Here is a 20,812-nt window from a genome sequence, read left to right on the forward strand (position 1 = left end):
TATTTTTAAGAACAGCATTAATCCTAATGCCCAGTTATAGCTTAGGTGCCCCAACTAGGTTGTGAGGGGCTAGAAACAGACGTTATTTATCTTTGTCTTTGACACAGATAAGGTACTACGTAAATACTGTTTGTCAAAATAATTGTATTCTTGGACATGAGGATTTCTGACGGTGCAAAAATTCTGTGTGTATCTATGTGATGGCTCTCTTCACCTGTCCTGACCTCTCCTCTTCTGATTTTTCTCTGTCTGCCTCTCTCTCTCTTATGAGAAAGGAATGATTTTTCTGTTTGAATCAAATGTTATGAAAGAGAAGCTATATTGAATATCTATGTCTATTAAATCTTGGTTTGATCATGCACGGCAAAAGAGAAGGCCACTTATAATGTGTTAGTTGCATAACAGGCTTTATTAAAAAAAAATAACAAAAAAAAAACCAGCTTTGGATTTCTCCCAGCCACGTCTCTTGCCATCCCGAATCGGCCTTTATTGGAATAAAGCATCCTCTCTATATCTGTGGCCTCGCTGTGAATCTTTCTACCCAGGGGGAACCAGAAATAAAAACCAGTGCATTTCAAATGTGAGACACAGAAAGGAAACAGAGAGAACTGTTTCGGGGCTGGCTTCCATCGCCTTATAAATATAGCATAGTTACTTGAGTTCCATAAGAATTAAACTCTGATCTTTTAAAATGCATGCAAATTCTTGCAGAATATATATGAAAAAGTCACTCTAAGTGTGGAGGCACTTCGGCTCCCTTGATAAATGGGACTTCCAGACCACACTTTATTGAGTCTCTGATTTTTAATAATTTGAATCCTGCAAGATTTAATTCTGCATAATTCTGGCTGAAATCAGCTTTTGATTGAGTTGTAATGGCTCTGTTATTGTAAATATCTCTGCATGCTAATGTCGCGCTGGAATCCAATAATATTTAGATGAAATTTTTTGCCTCCAGCGTTGGGGAAGCAAGATTTAGAAATCAGGAAGTTTATGTCAAAGTGACATCTATTTTGGGTAACCCACAACATTTTTAAATGCAATAAGCGGTCATCCCAAGACACGATTTAAATAATTATGAATCCTAAATGTGTGGATCAATTATAATATGTAGAATATTGTGGTATGAATAAAATATATGAAAATTCTTAAAATATATGTCTTTATTTAACCTTGCCGTATTTCCTGAAATAGTCATTGAGATACAGTGGAGAAGGGGGACGAGGCTCAGCACCCCAAAACTCGAGAGGTGGCATGAAGCCATGGAGATGTTTGGTCCATGGGTCTCACCACCGCTCTTGTCCTGATCGGCGAATAAGCTACGTTTTTGAGATTCACGTAAATTCAGAGACTTGGCTTTACCTGGCCTAAAATCAAACAATCAAAGAAACAATAACACAAGAAACAATCAAAGGAATAACCACATCTTCCCACATCAGCCCAACGGCATCTTGAAGAACGAGCTCTTTCTTGGTCATTCCCTAGCCTCAGTGCCCAGGACGGCCCCCCTGCATGCAGAGTGTTAAGTATTTGTCCATCTAAACTGAGGGCTTAATAGAAGGAAACCTAAGACTGAAGACCAGGAAATAGTATTTAGTTGCCACACCAACTTGCACAGTAGGAGTGACCGCCATTTCACAGAAAATCAAACAGAACAAAGACATTGCTGAAGGCTAAAGCTCTAAGTGAAGGAACGGGGATTCGAACTTGGGCAGCCAGCCAGCCCTGGGGCTACGTGCTTCCAACCCTGTGATGTGTGAAAGACGGACACACATTCATTGGTTCTTCTTCCTCCGAGAGGTTAGACCTTGCTGCTCACAGCCAGAGCAGAAGGGCCTGGAGGAGCCAGTGGGCAAGGGCTTGTGGGATTGGAGGAATGCAAGCTCAAGGTAGGTACTGGGGGGCAAAGGGCACACGTGGTGTGTGTGTGTGGAGACGGCAGGGCTAGAGAGGAAGCCTTAGGGTCCTGTGTGGTTCTTTGGGAAAACTGTGACAAAAGACAAGAAGGGGGTGACAAGTTAAAGAAAACATTGTTCCATTTTCAAGCAGAATTTAGTGGGAAGCTACAGAGCTTGAGACAATCATTTTAGCCAGAAAAAAAAAATGTTTTCAAAATAAGAAACGGGGTACAGCAGGGCCTCAAGGTAAAGATACTAAAGTGGGGCTCTAAGGCCCCCCTTGTTTGAAGAGCCAGTAGAGTTTCAGAGCGTGCCTAGTACGATTTCTAAGGGCATTGTCTCATAGTCTTTTCAACTGGACAAAAAGGCTTCTATGACTCCTCATGGCGCTGTCTCAGAACACTTTGGCTGAGAACACTCAGAACTGACTCAGCCCAGGGCCGAGTCTCTCCTGGAAAGAAACATAAGCATGGTTTTCAAACCCCAGTGAGATTCATAGAAAACCCACAGAACTTTTAGGAGAGTTGCACTGGTGAGAACACTACCAGCCTAGACACACAGTGACAGAGACACCACAAAATGAAGGCTTGGGACCTCCCATCTCCTACCTACCTGCTCTGGGCAGAATCAGGCTGCTGAGAAGCCTCTGTGGAATTGAGAGTGATTTCTTATGGAAAATAAAGAATGTCCCAAAGGCAGTTCCAGGGAGTCCTTTCCAGGGAGCATTTCTGGGCCCTGCCAAGAAATCCCAGTATTTGGAGTGGTCTCGGATCAGCAGTGCGGGCACTCCTGCTACCTCCCTTTCGGGCAGGTGCATCATTTACAGCCACCTTCATTTTGTCTCACCATGATAGGCTGGATGGGTGGACGGTGGGTAACTTTTCTCTGTAGTTACCCATCCTGAGGTTGGAAAGCACCTCCTACAGGGTACTGTATCCAAGGAGCCTTGTCTGCACTTGAACTTGATTCCAATGACGAATATTGGACATAAAAACGATGCCGAACTGCAATGGGACACCCAGGAGTCTTTGGAAGGGGAGGATGTATTTTTCTTGTGTGAAAGATAGGAACAATTTGTAACCAACAAGGAAATTCATATGGAATAAAAATGGCCCTGTCTTATTTGACAATTCTTCCAACAAGTGGAGGGATCCATTTGTCCCTTTCCTTGAATCTGGGATGGACGGGAAATGTTTTGACCACTGCAATATGTCAGACACGGGGCTATGCCAGTTCTAGGCCTTCCCCTTAACAGGCCTGCAACTTCCATCTGGGATTCTTGGAGCCTTGAACCTTTGCATGTGAAGTCTAATGATCTGCCTGGAAAGACCACACGGAGAGGCTCCAAGACCACACAGAGAAGGAGATGGGCCAGCGAGGTCCAGACACACACCTCAAAGTGTCAGGCACGTGAAGGCAGCTGTGCTGAACCCCCGAGGCCAAACCCGCCTCCAGCCCCCATTCCACCCTGAGAGCCCAGCCAAAGTCCTGTGGGGCAAAGGGTGGTCAGCCAGGATTCCTGACCCAAACGAGAACGAGATAGAATACAATAGGTGGTGTTTTAAGGCACCGAGTTTGTTTCATGGCAATAGAGATTCAGATTCCATTGTTTCTCAAATATTATGTAAAATATTATGTGTATTTCTATGATCATTAGAATGATGATGATGATGATGATGATGATAATGATGATACCAATATCTCCTAATTCCAAGTTGCCCCAGAGTGGTACACACAGTGTCTATGCCAAATGAAGCTACAACTATCCTTCTTCCTTTCTTTCTCTTTCTTTCTTTCTTTCTTTCTTTCTTTCTTTCTTTCTTTCTTTCTTTCTTTCTTTCTCTCTCTTTCTCTTTCTTTCTTTCTCTCTTTCTTTCTTTCTTTCTTTCTTTCTTTCTTTCTTTCTTTCTTTCTTTCTTTCTTTCTTTCTTTTTCCTTTCCTTTTCTTTTCTTTCATGTTGGGGATTGAACCCAGGACATTCTACCACTTAGCTACAATTTTATTTTTTATTTTGAAACAGGGTCTTGCTAAGTTGCTTAGGCTGGTCTCAAATTTGCAATCCTTCTGTCTCAGCCTCTGCAAGTACTGGGATAAGAGGAGTGGCCCACCATGCTTGACTTACAACTCACCTCCTAGCCATTGCAGTTGGGGGGATGAGGGCATCCAGCCCTGATAGTGGTTTAGTAGGGAACTTGAGGGAAAATACTAGTCTTACTTTGACAGGACAGATGAATAAAAAACCCAGGTCTTAAGTCCAGGCCAGGATGATCACTTCTCATTCATTCATTCATTCCTAGGAATTGAGACCAGGACATTCTACCTCTGACCTACATACCTAGTCTCTTTTTTTTTAAATTTTAAAACAGGGTCTCACTAAGTTCCTGAGGGTCTCACTAAGTTTCTGAGGCTGGCCTCAAGCCTGTGATCCTCCTGTCTCGGTACCCTTTCAGGTACTGGAATCACAGTTTTGCCCACCACAGCTGGCTGACAGCCTCTGAAGCAGGGACCTTTGCCCTGTGACTTTGCGGAAGCCATGACTCGTCATTTTTCTGCCTCCTCCACTTGGCAGGGAACCCTTAGGGCATCTGTGTCTTTGCCTTTTGCCCACCCTGTCCAGTGCTAACTCGAGCAGAGCACACGGGAATGGCAAGATGCATGTTGGTGAAGGAAACCTGGGGCTGGGGGGAGCTCGCTAGTGGTGTGGATTTCAGGTCTCCCTCCAATTTCAATGGCACAGCAGGACACACAACAACATTCTTAAAAAATGTTATTTTCAAGGCCGGGCGTGGTGGCACACTTGTAATCCCAGCATTTGGGAGGCTGAGAGAGGAGGATCGCAGTTCAAGGACAGCCTCAACTACCACTTAGTGAGGCCCTTTGCAACTCAGTGAGACCCTGTTCCAAAATAACGAATAAAAAATAGGGCTGAAGGTGTTGCTCGGAGGTAAAATGCCCCTGGGTCCATCCCTAGGACTGCAAAAAAAAAAAAAAAAATCATAAGTCACAGGTTATTGCTTTCATAGAGAGCAAATTTGGCATTTTATGATGGCATTTTTAAATCCCGATGCTAATTGCCTTGAATATAAACTAACCTGAGTAGGCGTGTGGCCGGGGACAGGCACTGGGATCATTACCAAGTCCTCCGTTGGCTGGGATTCTTGGTGACCCTTAGCTCTTTGGGTTTGGCTTCTTCTGCCAGCCTCGTTGTCTTATTTATAAGTTGTAGGTAATACCTAACAATCGTGCAAAAATTGAAGGAGATACAGAAGCATTTTCTAAATCTGTTTTCCACTCAAATGGGGAGAGAGATAGAGCTTCCCAGAGGCCTTGATCTTGTCGACATCTTTATCCCGAGAACATTTAAGACTGTGGAAATTGCCTTAATTTGGCTTCATTCGTATGTTTTCTTCTCCACTTGGTTCAGTCACCAGTGGGACTATCAATACAGATGGTCCAGGGGGGACTCCAAGCCAGAAACAGAACAAAGATTCACAACGGGAGGGTCCTATACAGTGAACATAAATATACAAGGAGGTTGAATTCATGGAGGCCGTGGAGAGGACTCTTCCCAAGCAGGCACCGCGTGAATGGAGAGACGGTGGCCTGGGCATCGGAGGGGACTTGCCCAAGTCACACCCGGAATCTGAAGCTGAGATGCACTGAGATCCCAGCCTTTAGCCTCCTACACATGCAGGTTAGCCACCTCTTCCTGTGATGGCCCACATGGAAGGTATGTTAGGCCTCAAGGGCCGCCCTGTCTCTGTTACAAGTATTCAGAGATTTAAGGTAGTGCATGGGCTTGGCTGCATGCCAGTACAATTTCCCTGGGAGATGCCACCCACGTGTGGTGCATCTTCTCCCTGCTCCTGCCCCTCTGCCCAGCGGCGTGGTGCCTGTACTGCAGCCAGTTCCAGGTTCCCATTCTTTATCTAGGTCGTTGTAGCTGTCAACTTGTCAGTGAAGACTGCCGGGCTCTGTGTGATCTCTGTCTCTGTCCCTTGTCTTTGGACTTTGCATGAACCCCTTCACTCTCTGCACCTCTGTTTGCTCATCTGCAAGTCCACGGGGCTGAAGTCCTGTTTCCCAGGGGTCTCTGCTCAGCACCGTGCCTCTGTCTTTTATGAACCTGCCAGTGAAGCAGCTCTGACTTCTGGCCTAGAATCACACTCAGCCATTTTGGGGCTGGGGCCTGGGACTTGCTTTCACCCAGACCCATCTCCTCATCCGTAAGTGGGGATGCTAAGAACACAGCCTTGTGAGATGGTTGTGCGGAATTCACGAGGTGGCATGTGCGTGGGAAAGCTCTTCCACAGGACAATCAAATGCCACAGACAGAAGAGGCTTGGTAAAGCGTGTTAGCATATTGAAGAGAGTGACTCTTTTGAGAGCTCTTGGACTTTTCCAAAATACAATGCTAGCACTGACAGCTGAGAAGATACCCTGGGTTTCGCTCAGGGTGGGTCTGGTCCATGTGATGCAGCGACCTAGCTGCAGTGAATAAACTATTGGGAATGTGTTCGTTTCCCCCTCCAGACATGCTCTTGGCTTTTACCAGCAGAGAAAGAACACAATTTGTATCCTGGGCATTTTGTTTTGTACTTTTCTTTTTAATTTATGTTTTGTTATTAAACAATTACATTTGGAGATTGTTTAGCAGAATGTGTTTGCATTTCTAATTGAACATTCTAATAATGATGTTTTTATTTTACTTGGTTTTTTAAAGGTTATTATAATTCCTGTAAAGTTTCATAAAATGTGGCAGCCAGAAAAGCTTTCATGGAAAAAAAATAAATGTATTTACTTATACATTGATGCTTTCTTGCAACCCTATTGGAAATGATATTTGGCAAAATTTGCCACTCAATGTACATCTTTGGAGCTGAAGGGAACTTAGATTTCTACTCAGCTGACAAGTAGACCTGACCTGGCGGCTGCGTGGTAGGTTCCGAGACTGTGTTTGGTTTTAGTGGGGAAGAGATCGGTGATGGATTGGTAATGTCTGCCATGGTAAACACAGCAGAAGAAGGGGTCTATGTGCATGTGCATCTGTTTGTATGTGTGTGGAGGGGAAAATTATAAGTAATGTCGGCCACATGTCTGTCATCTCTAATGGGTTACAATCTCCACCTACTTCTTTTCCCTCTTTCCTGTGGCAAGTGAAGGGCCCAGTTACCCAAAGAGGTCATGACATCTACCACCACTCTGGTGGTAGACGGCAGAGTCAGAATGCAGACCCAGGAGGTCACTAGGTAAAGTGCTTGCTGAACTCGTGGCTGTGTCTTTTGTATGACTGAGGAGGGGTCATTCTTCAGTCCTTTCCTTTTGACATGGTCTCCCGTGCTCATCTGTGCACAAGAAACTGACCCACCATATTACCGTCTCAGCGTCTCATGCTGGGCATGGCCAGACATGCCCTTGTCCAGAGCTTTCAACAAGAACCTTGGGCACTGTGAGGGTGACACCTTAGCTATCCCAGAACAAGGACATGCTGGGGAAAGAGGGGGCTGAAAATACCCTCTTTTTCTATTTTCCAAATTCTCTGCAAAAAATTTCATTCTCTATTTTTTTTTTTTTTTACTATACCCAAAGCCCAGTAAAACTTATATGGTTCAGTTAATAAATACGAAAGTCTGTTTTCAGATGGTATAGTTAGAGTAAAAGGTTGGGATGGTTAGAAATAAAAGGCCTCATTTGGACATGCAATCTTTGGGCACAGTGTTCCCCGGCAGCCAAAATTCCCTGGAATCGACAGTGTGCTCAGTTTTGTACATGTTGGGAACACTGGTGGCAGCAAGAGATGCTCTTGACCTCTGGAAATATTATTGGATCAGAAAGAAACAGTGATGTGTGAAGCCAGGAAAGTTGGAAATGTAAGGACAAAAGAGTCGTTCATAGACCTGCACTTAATAAAACCCAGCCAAACCCCACGAGGCGAGACGCAGAGTGCAAGAAGGCACCTAGGGCTCACAGGTGTCAGCTACGATCTCAGTCCCTGACTTGAGCACACGCAGGGGTCGGGGGGCCGCTCCCTTTAATAGGTTATCACAGGATAGAGTTTAAAATACCACTTGAATTATAACCTTACCCACTTAGAGATCGAGAAAGGGTTCCCAGGGCTGATCAGAGACCTGATTTGCAAATTACTATAAATTAACGTAGTTATAGCTGGGACATGAAAATACTCTTGGAAATGTTCATATAGTGCATAATATATGCCGTGTCTTAAGATGATAATAGTGTTAATTTTTAAGACGACTTTTCCTCTGGCTGGCACCTTTCACCCTGCGATCTTGAAGTCCTTTACAAACACTAATTAATTACATTAATTTTATCATAAAGCTTGGTCATTACTGTACTTTTATTATAAGCTCTTGCCAGCTCAGATTTAATGCAACACCCTTATTGAAATTCTGCTCTTTGATATCACTAAGGATCTGCTCAGATATTATATGTGCCTTTATAGGGTTTCTTTTTTCCCATTGTACAAATAATAGAATAAAGGCTAGTTTTTTTCCCAGATGGGAATCCAAAAAGGCAGGTTTGAGGGGGGCCTGGACCACGCAAGCACTTTGACCTTTCCCAGGGTCACACAGTGTGCCCAGGGCCAGGATGGTGCTATGCAGGGATGCCTGCAGCTCCAATATGGGGCTGCTGGGTGAGAGGGGCCGTCTGATGCTCTGGGTCATGAAAGGCGGTGAGTTACATCTAGTACCGGTCCACTTGCCGTGGGCACAGGTGTAGGCATCGGAGATAATGAGCTTGTGAAGTTCTTCTCACTTTTGTCCCTGGTATTAAAGTAAGCATCAAACTAAGAAGTAGGGGATCTGATCCAATTTCATCTTTCTCCTTACGAGGTGTGGGGTTTTATTTAGTTGCCTTGTAGAACCTCTGCCTCTTTCTCTCACGAACGCCTGCGTGGCTCCATCTGCAGGGCTCCGAGGTGATGCTGTGATGAGACAGAAGATGTGCAGGCTTTCCCCTCAACTGCACGGTATTTGAAGAAGCTGGTTGCAGAGGAGGGAAAAATAGATGGGCCTCTGAGTCAGGAACCGGCTTACAAAGCCAGCCAATTGTCTTGCTCATGAAAGTGGTGACTTTGGGCAGGTCACTAAATCTCCCGGAGCCTAGATCTTTGCTTGTGTGCAGTAGAGATAATACCGCCCTTGTGTCAGATTCAAAAACTGGTTCAAAGAGCTAAGTGAAGGTAAAAAGCAAGAAATGGTCATGATAACCACCACATAAGCTGCTCAAGAGTTAGTGAAAATCTGAGAGGTAAAACCAAACCAAACACAACACCTCACAGAACTTTGCAAAGACCCTGGGAAGAAAATGCACTAATGATGAAAATGGGTTCTGTTTAGTGGTGGCCCTGGAAAACTTATTTCTCTCTTCACTTCTACTTTTTAGCATCTTCTCTAATGAGTATGTATACAATTTCAAATGGAATGGATGCAGAATGCATTGTATTGATGGCTAAACCAAACTATATATGTAATACAATTGCATAGAACCACACACACAAACACATGAATGCGCGCACACACACACACACACACACACACACACACACACCACATGAGTATAGATATAAAACAGTGATATCTGCATCAGACCTGTAGATTGCACCAACATCTGATATGCATGTTAATTACATGAAATGCTATCAGCTCAAGAATCAAGAGGAAAGATAGAACTTCTCTGTGATATTTTTGCAACTTTCTGAGAGTAGATATTTATTTTAAAATGAAAGTGTACATTATGAAGTGAACCTGAGAGGAATTAAATAGTAGCTATATGAGTGTTAATTCTATAAACAAACGCTTGGACCATCCTTTCTCCCCGTTTCTCCTCTATTTATAAGTAAACTCTGTTATGTGATAGACATCCTCGACAGTACTTTTCTCTAATCATTAGCTCTGGCATAATGATTAGACAGGGTTCTCTGTCCCATAGAACTAGGAACACGTATTTGATATACAGACTGCTTCACCTTTGAGAACAATCATTTCGTCCACAGTGATGCCAGACGATGGCCACCATGGATTTCGTGGTAACATCCTTGTAGGCTTAAAAAAATCACCGACTTTTTCTGAGCCTAAGTGTAGGGCCAGAAGGGAGTCGGATGCCATCTGCTCGTGCATTGGATCCGGGTGCAGAATGGGAACAGAAAACCAACCCAGCCATTGCTTTGGATATAACAGACCCTGAATGTAATAAAAAGTGTGTTCATATGTTTCATTAGATAAATAAAGCTGACTTGGATAGGTTGCTTCAAACCCAAAGTGAACTGAAACCAAGTTGGCTGCACTCGGGTGCAAAGAAGTAAATGTAGTAGCGGCTGCCAAATTTTGAGTGTTTTCTATAATCCAGGAGCACTGCATTCATTATGCCTGTTCTGATACTGTGGCCTCCACTCTTTGAGACATACATTCTAATCTTACCTTGAGCCTATAGAGCATCAGATCTAGACTGATCATTATTCTATGGTACACAAATTATTTTGGCTACTACATTTTGGGGATACGTATTCTTAGATTTTTCTCCTACCAAAAATGAAAATATGACCCAGAATTTAAGAAAGAGAAACAAGGGTATAAGAGAAACAAGGGTATGAGTACTAGCCAGTAATGCATGCTGCTGTAACGAATACGCCCTAGACTATCAATGGCTTAATGCAAAACAAAGCTCATTTCTTGCTCACCCAAGGATCCAATATGAATGTCCAGTGAGTGGTTCTATCTTTTCCACAAAGAAGTTTCAAAGGAGAGGGAGGGTTAGGGTTAGGGTTAAATAGTAGCCCCAGCTTCCCCACCAGATTTGCCTGGATGTGACACCCATTGTTTCTGGGAACAAGCTGGTCACATGACCCTTTCCAGAAGGAGAAGCAGCTGGGGAGCAGTTTCCCAGTAACATGTCCTACTGAGGACGGAGAACACAAACCTTTGGCTGGCTGCCTCTGCTGCAATCATTCATTCCAGAAGGTGCAATAGGAATGAGAATCAAGCTTGTCTGTGCTGTATCTACTTTATAGATTTGCAACCCAGGGAGAAGGTTGCTCAGTGACCCTAAGGCTTCATCCCCTCCTCAGAAAAAAAACATATGAGATATATGTGATATACACACATACATGGGTATATATATATATATATATATATATATATATATATATATATATCTTGTATATTTTATGTAAATGATATACACATGTATGTGTGTGTGTGTGTATATAAATATATATATTTATGTGTGGTACTGGGGATGAAACCCAGGGACATTCTACCTCCAAGCTACATCCCCAGTCCTATTTTTTATTTTTTGAAACAGGGTCTCACTGAGTTGGCAAGGGCCTCACTAAGTAGCTGAGGCTGTCCACGACCCTCTGATCTCCGCCTCCCAAATTCTGGGATTACGAATGTGAGCCACAATGCCTGGCTTGTAATATATTTTGATATGATAAAATAGCCCACTTGTGGAGTACTTGTGGGGATTTAAAGAGGAATGCAGCCAGGAGTGGTGGCGCACGCTTTTAATCCCTGCGCTTGGGAGGCAGAGACAGGAGGATCGCCCAGGTTTGAGGCCAGCGGCACTGGCTTAATAGACCCTGTTTCCAAATTTAAAAAAAAGATGTAAAAATGGGTCTGGGAGTGTAGCCCAGAGGTAGAAGGGCTTTCAGGAACCCCAGTACCACCAAAAAAAAAATAAAAAAAAAATAAAAAATAAAAGAGGAATGCGCACAAAACATCGAGAACAAGGTCCAGTAGGTAGAAAAGCTGCACAAATGTTACTTCTTCCTATCGCTATCAGTGTTGCCATAATGAAGTGATTTTCTTGGGGGGGGGGTGATTCTGGGATTCCTTAAGACTGGGGCATTCTACCTCTGAGCTACACCCCCATCTCTATTTTATTTTTTATTTTAAAACAGAGCCTTGCTCAGTGACTGAGGGCCTAAGTTGCTCAAGCTGATGTCAAATCTGCGGTCCTTCTATCTCAGCCTCCATAATACTGAGATTACAGGCATGGACCACCATGCCCAATTAAGATGGTGATTTTTTTATACCACATTCTTCCAATCTTCTCTCCATCTTCATGTCCATTTAGTTTGGCTCTTCTCGTCTTCTCGTCTTCTTCCTCTTTGACATCTTAACTTTTTCAGTCTCTACAGACGACTCCAGCTCTGTCCACCAACTCTTCGCCATTGCTGTGGTCTAGGATGTTTACGTCCTTCTGCTGAGATGTTTTATAGTGTGTATGTCTGGCCGAGGAGCGTCAGTCTAGCCCAAAGCAAACACATTTGACACTGTTGATTTGGTGTATGAATGTCTGTAGCTTTATTAAATATGCATTAAAGTGCTCCCCTCATAAATTGTATGCGCTCGGCCACTCAGGGTGTAATACACACAACTAAATAACTTTCCTAACCACCCAGAGGAAGCAATCAGTCCAGCTTCAAGGTTGGTGAGAATAGAGTGAATCGAACCCTCCCATCCTCCTCCCCCAAAGCTATTTTGTGGTGCTCCCAGTGTAGCCGCCTCTCTGCTGCTTGCATTTCTAGCTCTGGTAAACTGGAGCTCATGCTTTGCCCTCTGAGAAGTTCATCACTGGCCCATAAAGGCATTGGGGAGAGGAGGAGTCTTGAAATTGACTCAGCATGACTTTCATCTGGACCTGCTGATATTATCAGACTTTCTGAACTGTCAGTGGCACTTTCTGTGCCAGGCATAGTGGTAAGCACCTGTAATCTCGGTACTTGAGAGGCCGAGACATGGGTTTGTGGCCAGCCTCAGCAACTCAGTGAGACTTTCTGCAACTTAGTGAGATCTTATTTCAAAATGAAAAATAGAATAGGAATGGAGCAGGGCTCAGTGGTAGAACACCTCTGGGTTCAATTCCCAGTACCACAAAAATATTATCCATCCACCCATCCGTCCATCCATCCATTTACTTACCACTCCTTTAGCTATTCCTGTCTGGAGTAGGTTATATGCGATGTACTGGGATTATATCAGTGAAGCCTGGCCTCACACAACTTATTTTCCAGAGACATAGAAAAAAAAAAAAACCACGAGTACACAAGAACATAAAATGACTGCAAATCTCCCAGGGAGCGTCGAGGAAGATACTGAATGCACGCTCATGCTAGTGGGGACTGATGGAAGAGACAGTTAACTTTAGGTATCATTAAAGAGCAGTGTTTCAGTGGAATCTGAAAGAAGATAAAGAAACAGTCCTATGAGGAGTAGAGAAAAGAGATTTTCAAGTTAGGAGATAAATGTTTGCAACGACCCTGGCTCAGCAAAGAGCCAGTGTGCACATACATTTTACATTATCTTATGCAACAAGGCAAGCTTGAACTATTAGATTGCATCTATTTTTGCTTTTGTAGTTAATCGAAATAATTGGAAACATTTTGTATTCCTCCTCTTTTCCTAAAAATTGTTGATCTTACCTATTTCTTAAGTGGTGAATGAAGAACCAGAAATGCAAACCAGCAAGCCTTGTGCAGCAGGTCAGAAATTCTTAGCCTCCTTAGGAACAAGGACTGTATCTGATTTACCGAATAGCTCATCATCTGACCTGGAGAGATGCTGGAAAAAATGTTAAATGAAAATATCTCAAGGAGGAATACAAAATTTAGATCAAGTATCCAGGTTGGTTGTCCTGACCCTGAGCTTTTGGTGTTGGAGACCCGCCTGGCTGGTGGACCACAAGTAGAGGTGATGTAATAAGGCAGAGGGTGGATAGAGGCCCCTCCTTTCACCTGTTCAGCCCACTGGGGTTCAGATTTATCATCAACAATGAAAAAGGGGATTGTCAACTTGACTGGATTATGAGATACCTCATAATCCATCCGAATGGATTATGAGATTATGTGACTTTGGGTTGCTGGTGAGAAGACTGGCATGTGGAACAGCAGATTCAAGGAGAAGTCCTGCCCTGAACATGGGCAGCACTGTTCTGATCGGTGGAGTGTGTCTGCTCTCACCTGAGATTTTAGACTTCAGCCCTTTTGCTCTTCCAAATGGACTTACACAAGTGGTGTAGTAAGATGATTTACTAACTCTTCCTTTTTCATATATATGCTCTATGAGTTCCAGGATCTATGAGTTCTCTAGAACTATGCTCTAGAGAACCTTGACTAATACAGAGGCATAAAGATTGATGGCAGATCCCCCCACATATACAGGTCTATATCCAAGTTCCTGGAATCTGTGACTATTTCCTGATTTGAAAAAAAGGGTCTTGGCAGTTATAATTTTAAGAATCTTGAGAAGAACATGGCAGATTATGTACGTGTGCTCTAAACCCCAGGACAAGTGCTATCATAAGAGACATACAACTGAGAACACAGACAATGAAAGGGTGCCTATGTTAAGAAAGAGGCAGAGCCTATAATGATTCAGACAGAATCCCAGGACCATTGGCAGTTACCCAAACTGGAAGATGTGAGGGACAGAGTCTGTCCAGGACTCCCCAGAGGGAGGGTAGACCTGCTGAATTTTGGACCTCTAGCCCCTAGAATCTCAAAATAATACATTTTTGTTTTGAGATAATGAAATGGAATTAATTTGTTACAACACCCCTAGGAAACTAATACAAAGGGGCATCATTGGGCCAGTGGGGCTTTCTTCTATACAACAATGTCCAGTAGAAATACAATGTGAGAAATCTAAATTAGTTTGAATTTTCCAGTAGTCATGTGGAATAAAGGTAAAATTGATTTTAGTAGTTTATTTTATTTAACCAAATATACCTGAATATTATTTCAATATGCTATTAATAAATCGTTAATGACATTAATAACCATAAATCATTAATAAGACATTTATGATTGAAATCATTAATAAGATCTTTTGAACTAGATTTGGTATGAGTTTTATACTTATATCATATACTAACTTGCATTAGTCACATTTCCAGTGCTCAATAGTATGTGCGGTCAGAGGTGACCACATTAGACAGCAGAGCAGAAGCAATTCTTGGGGGTTCCTTACCTCAGCACTAAAATAAAGGTAACCAGGTGTGTTAGCTTTTTGGTTGCTGTAGTCCAAATACCTGAGAAAAAATATTTAAAGGAGAAAATGTTTACTTTGGCTGATGCCTTTGAAGGCTCAGTCTGTGGTTGGCCATCTCCAAGACACAAACATCATGGCAGCAGAGCCAGAGAAGAAAAGCTGCTGGTAAGCAGAGGGATGAAAAGATACAGGGACCAGGGACAGATACAGTCTTCAAGGCCAGACCCCGGTGACCCACCTTCTCTAGCAACACCCACCTCTAACCCTTGCTGCCTCGGAGCCCAGGCTTCGACCCACGAGCTTTGTGGGGACACTCCAGATCAGAACCAGAACACCAGGCCTGAGAGACGAGGGAGACTTCTGGACAACAGAGGCTGCAGTGTCTGGGCTTCACAGGGTGACCTGGCTTTGACTAATCAGGCATCAAAGAATCAGATGGAAGGTGAATTTCTGGAAGTCTTCTCAGCCAGCTGGTGTATTCACCGTGGTCCATGGGGCTCAGATGAGGACCAAGAATCAAGCCTTCCTGGGGAGAGGGTAAGGAGACACTGGGCAGGAGCCGAGAGGTTCTATTAGCAATGGAGCTGAGCTTTTATTACATTCTTGCTGTTTTCAGGCCTTCCTGCTCATTTAATGCTCACCACAAACCAGTGTGAGGATTAAGATTATCGTCCCCCTTTGATGAGGAAGATGAGTGTTGATGACATAAGGAACTAGCTCACCCAGCTCACGTGTGAGCTCAGGCCTCTCTTCTGAAAAGCCACTTCACTGTGTTGCAGGCCAGGTTTTTATTTAATTAAGGAAGCACATTTATCTTTTAAAAGGAAGACATTGGCCAGAAGTGGTGGTGCACACTTGTAATCCCAGTACTTGGGAGGCTGATACAGGAGGATCATGCAGGTTTGAAGCCAGCCTTAGCTGTTTTGTGAGGCTCCATGCAACTTAGTGAGATCCTGTTGCCAAATAGAATATATAAAAAATAGGTCTGGGAGTGTAGCCTGGGGGTAGAAGGCCCCTGGTTTCCACCCCTAGTTCTTACAAAAATAAATAAATAAATAAATAAATAAATAAATAAATAAATAAATAAAAGCAAGACATCAGGACACACACTTTTTGACAAGAATCTGCAATTTGTGTTTATTTCCTGCTGATTAATTGCCATACATTTTTTGGCACCCTTCCAAACATCTCTTGCCAACAAAGTAGGCCAAATTAATATTCCACAGGAAGAGATATTCTGAAGGACTCTAAATACCTGTCTTCATCATTTTGCAAAAGATCTCCTGTGCATGTAATGACAGTGTCTTTACTTTTCCTGTTAAGGCGGAACAAAAAAGAAGCCTCAAGTTCATATTCTTTCAAAAGAATAAAAATGGATGCTTGATTGAGTACAACCCCCTGCCTTTGTGTGAGTAGATCCTTTGTAGGTTGGCCCGTGTGGAACCCAGCAATCCTAGAATTCCACTTCTTTTGCTAGCTGATACCAACTTAAAGTTAGGAGGTGAGCGAAGCCCAGATAGAGGCTGTTGGCACAATGTTATCTGAACTGAGCACTGGATTTATAACTAAGAAACTATTGCTCTTGTCCAGGTTCTACCCACTAAGTTTCTGGTGACCTTATTGTAGTCACTTCTCCGAGTACCATGTTTCTCAAAACTCTCCATAAAGTTGGGGTGGGGGGATTGGCTTAGGCCAGTGGGTGGAAAAATTGCTCCTAACCTCAGAGCTCTGTCTTCAGACAGCATTTTTCTTATAAGGTCAAAAGGGAACAGATATGCTGTACTCCTAGGGAAACCAAGCCTGCCTAATGATGTTTGAAAATACATATCTCATTTGATAAGAAAGCTAGATGTTATGGTTTGGATTGGAATGTTCCCCCCAAATCTACGTGTTGAGGGCTTGATCCTCAATGCAGCAGTGTTCAGAGGTGGATGGGGCCTTTGGAAAATGGTTGAATCATTGAGGCTCTGAGCTCATCAATGGATGGATCCATTAATAGCTTAATGGACTGTGGGTAGGGTTTGGAAACTATAGGGAGGTGGGGCATGGTTGGAGCAGGTAGGTCACTGAGGGTTTACCCTAGAAGGATATATTCTCTCCCTCTCTCTGTCTCTCTCCACCCTTATCTCTCCTTTCTCTTCTCTCTCTCTCTTCTCTCTTTTTTCTACTTTGTGGCTGCCATGGACTGAGGTCAGCTTTCCTCTGCCATGATGTTTTTGCCTTGAGCCAGTTGACCATGGACTGAACATTTGAAACTATGAGCCAAAATTAATTTTTCCTTTTAGCTTGTTTTTCTCAGATATTTTGTCCCAGTGATGAAGAGCCAATTAACACACTGAACACTGGCAACCCTAGTAGCCTCATGATGTAACCAAGGGTCCAGCCTCTTTCTTCCTGTCTTTGCCTTCTCTTCTTATTTGTGTGCTCTTGATTGCAATCTGGATACTAAAATGCCAAGAATCAGGCCGCTATTTAGGGTGAGGAGAGAGATGAATGATCCTTTGCACCTTTCTCTATGATTGGAAAGCAACATATATTTCTCAGAATCTTCCTCTTTTGAACAGATCTCTCCTTGAATTTTATTGGCCAGCAGTGTGTCACATGACTATTTCTTGCTGCAAAGTAGGATGGAAAATTGGAGTTATTTAGGAAGCTGGAATGTGGATTTCATCGCTGTCTTAGAGCAATCTTCAGTTTTCAGCTACGATTGGCCACATTACCACTCCTCACCAATAATATTGGGGTTCTAACTTGAAAATAAGAAGTAAGGAGATGGTGTCCTGCCAATGGATATAAATGAGTGCAAATATGCTATATAAAATTATTCCTCTTGAATGAATGCTTATCTGATCTTAGTGACTTAAGGCACAAGAGCTATTTCCACTCTGAAAATATTATCGTAGGAGCCGGGCATGGTGGTGCATGCTTGTAATCCCAGCATTCAGGAGGCTAAGACAGGAGGATCACAGTTCGCAGACAGCCTCAGCTACTCAGTGATGCCCTTTGCAACTCAGTGAAAGAATAAAAGAATAGGGCTGTGGGTAAATTCCGGAGATAGAATGCCCCTGGGTTCCATCCCCAGTACCACATTAAGTAAATAAATAAAGTATAAAATAAAATAGTTGGGTTTAACTTTCTGACCCATATCTATTTCCAATGGAGGTGTCCTGTTCTAAGCAAGTCCCTTGTCATCTTTCTGTTCTCTTCTCCTTCTTGGTAATCTGTGAAGAGTAGCATTGGCTTCATAGCCCTGCACCAGCTGCCAGAGCCCTCTGAAGACATAGTTTTACCTTGTCGCTAAGACTTACCAGGTGCCGTAAGGTTGTCACCATCAGGGAACTTATCGTGAGCTTTTGAAACTAGCAGAAGCTGGGGAGGGAGACAGGGGAGTCTCACTGAGCACCGGTCTTAGCCTCACACTGTGCTAGACCCACTTTCCCCGTGTGATCTCATCATTCCAGGCTCATGGGTGGTCAGGGCTTCTCTCAATCCTAGGGGAGGCTCCAAAGCTCCAAGAGGGAAGTGGCTCCTTTTTGGGGTTGCATGAGGCTCCTGGACACCTTTCCCTGCGCCTCTCCCAGTCATTCTTCACAAACAACTTCTGGACATGCCTTTGTCCCTTCCTGCCCTGGCAGGTGGGTGGGGATATCATCTCCTGGGGAGAAGCACTAAGGTGAGACCCGGCATTTATGTCCAACTTTCTTCCTATATGTCAGGTGTCCTGTGACCTCTGGGTCTCAGTTTCCCTGAATCTCCACTTCCTCACCTGCCACTGAACCCATCTGTCTTCTCCACAAGCCTGGCATCAGGATCCCTCCACTCTGAGAGCAAATGGGCAGGACAGAGAGCTGCTTTCCACACAGAAGTACCCCGAGGCAGCGTGAGTCCTGGCGGTGAAAGGTGCTGGGGACAGGTGGAGCTTTCCTGCTGACCTGCAGGACCTTCATCCCCGAAGCCACCTCGGGTGTCCCCTCCTGCTCACTCAAACGTTCCCTCCTTGAAAAAGATTTCCTCCAGACTGTCCTGTGCAACTCCAAGCCGCTAAGCAACTCTAAGCAGATTCAGGTTGCCCTGCCGTGGCCCTGAGTCACATTCTTCTCTGAAGGACATGTGTGTTAGGTCTGTGTGGAGCATGCCTGTGTGAGTGGACACATGTGCATGTGTATATACATACACATGGGACAAAGGAACTGGGCACAACAACATATGCTTCTAAACACACTCTGTCCAGCAGACATCTGAGGAGTGCAGCAGTGAGCATTGAGGAGAGTGTGTGCCCTGGTCTCGGAGCCCATGCGCACCAGCTTGTGACTACCAGCAAATCAGAGATCTCTCTCAGCTTTCATTTTCTCTTATAAAAACATGGCGGCCTCTGTTCTAAGACTGCCAGGGCTCTTAGGAGGTCCTCATGGACAGCTAGCTCCATGGTGGAGCTTCTGGATCAGCACTTTGGGGGTCTTGACAAGAATTGTTTTTTATTTCCACCTTCCAATTCCACTCTCAGCCAGGCTTGACCATGGAGCCTGGTGGAAGCTAACAGTATTTTTAGAATGCAAAGTTTCAGTTGACTGTCTCCTGAAGTGACTGCAGCGTGGGCATATGGGTCAAGGTCAAGGTAGCCGAAAGAGAAGATCTGAGCTCCACTGGATGAGGCAAAAGAAAAAGACCCAGAGGAAGGCTTTGTCCTTGGGCTACTGAGAGTCCCTAGCCTCTTGGCAAAGGCTGCCTCTCAGAAATTAAGTAAAATATAGCTGAGAACATATTAGAGGCCAGACTGTTCGCAAACCATATTAGGATCATTTGACTTCTTTCTGGGGGCCAGTGAAAAGGATTCAAATGTCTCATGACCCAGTAGTGATCTTAATTGAACTGCTTTAGAGAATTTGAACTCTGACTATACAGTGTGGAAGGTAGATTGGTGGTTGTTCAAATATAACCTTATAATAAACTCTTGGTTTTGTTTAATAACTACAATTGTGCCTGAAGTCACCTCCCCACAAGATGGCAGATGTGAAAATGCTTTGTGAAGTTAAGAAGGTTCTACAAATGCAAGGTTATTATTAATATGGTATTAGGTTATTGCTTTATTTGGGGACAATTTCCTTTGTTCTTGAAAGACTCTGAATAGAGAACGGGTTCCTCCATTGTTCAGCATTTGCTATTAGGATTGGAACTGCACTGGGTTAAATTCAAGTTTTTTTTGTTCCAATTTTAATGTCTTATGTAATACTGGAAATTTTTGTTTACAATTTATTCCTGCGTCTGCAGGTGCTTCACAGGGTAGGATCCTGCACCTGAGAACGATAGCATTAATTTTGACAAAAAGGGTTTAAAAATATAAATGTCAGTGTCTCGGCAAAGCGAAGGTGGGGATGGATGACAGAATGGCATTCTAGGATGGGGCCCCAAAATAGAATTCCAGATGCCTCCAGAACGATCCCAGAGAGCACAGGCGGCCGCGCTGGCCTCATTACTCAGCCCAAGTATTCTGTTACTTAGGAACTTTCTGCGAGGCTGGTGGTGGGCCGGGGAGCCAGGCGGGCTGGCATCCATTGCTGCCTCTCAGCTGGGCGGCCCGGGGCCAGCCTCCTCCTCGCTGCCCTGAGCCTCCACTGCTCCAGCTGTAGAATTACAACATGGGCCCGAGTTAAATGCATTAGTATTTTGTAGAGGGCAAGCTCCCCGAGGGCAGGGGCTGTGCTGATGCTCTTCTATCATCTGTCATCCCCCTCTGTGGCGAATTCACAGCGCCCGGGATCACGTGCGTGCTGTGGCTCTGCTATTCTCCAGAGTGGACTCCCTCCCAGGCATCTGGCGGGCAGACACTGAGACTTCCTGGCTGGCGATGGACCAGTCCAGGTGAATAGATGCCAAAACCCTCACCAGCGGTATGTCTGCCT

Source organism: Muscardinus avellanarius (assembly GCF_963383645.1).
Source record: "Muscardinus avellanarius genome assembly, chromosome: 12".
NCBI classification, from domain to species: Eukaryota; Metazoa; Chordata; class Mammalia; order Rodentia; family Gliridae; genus Muscardinus; species Muscardinus avellanarius.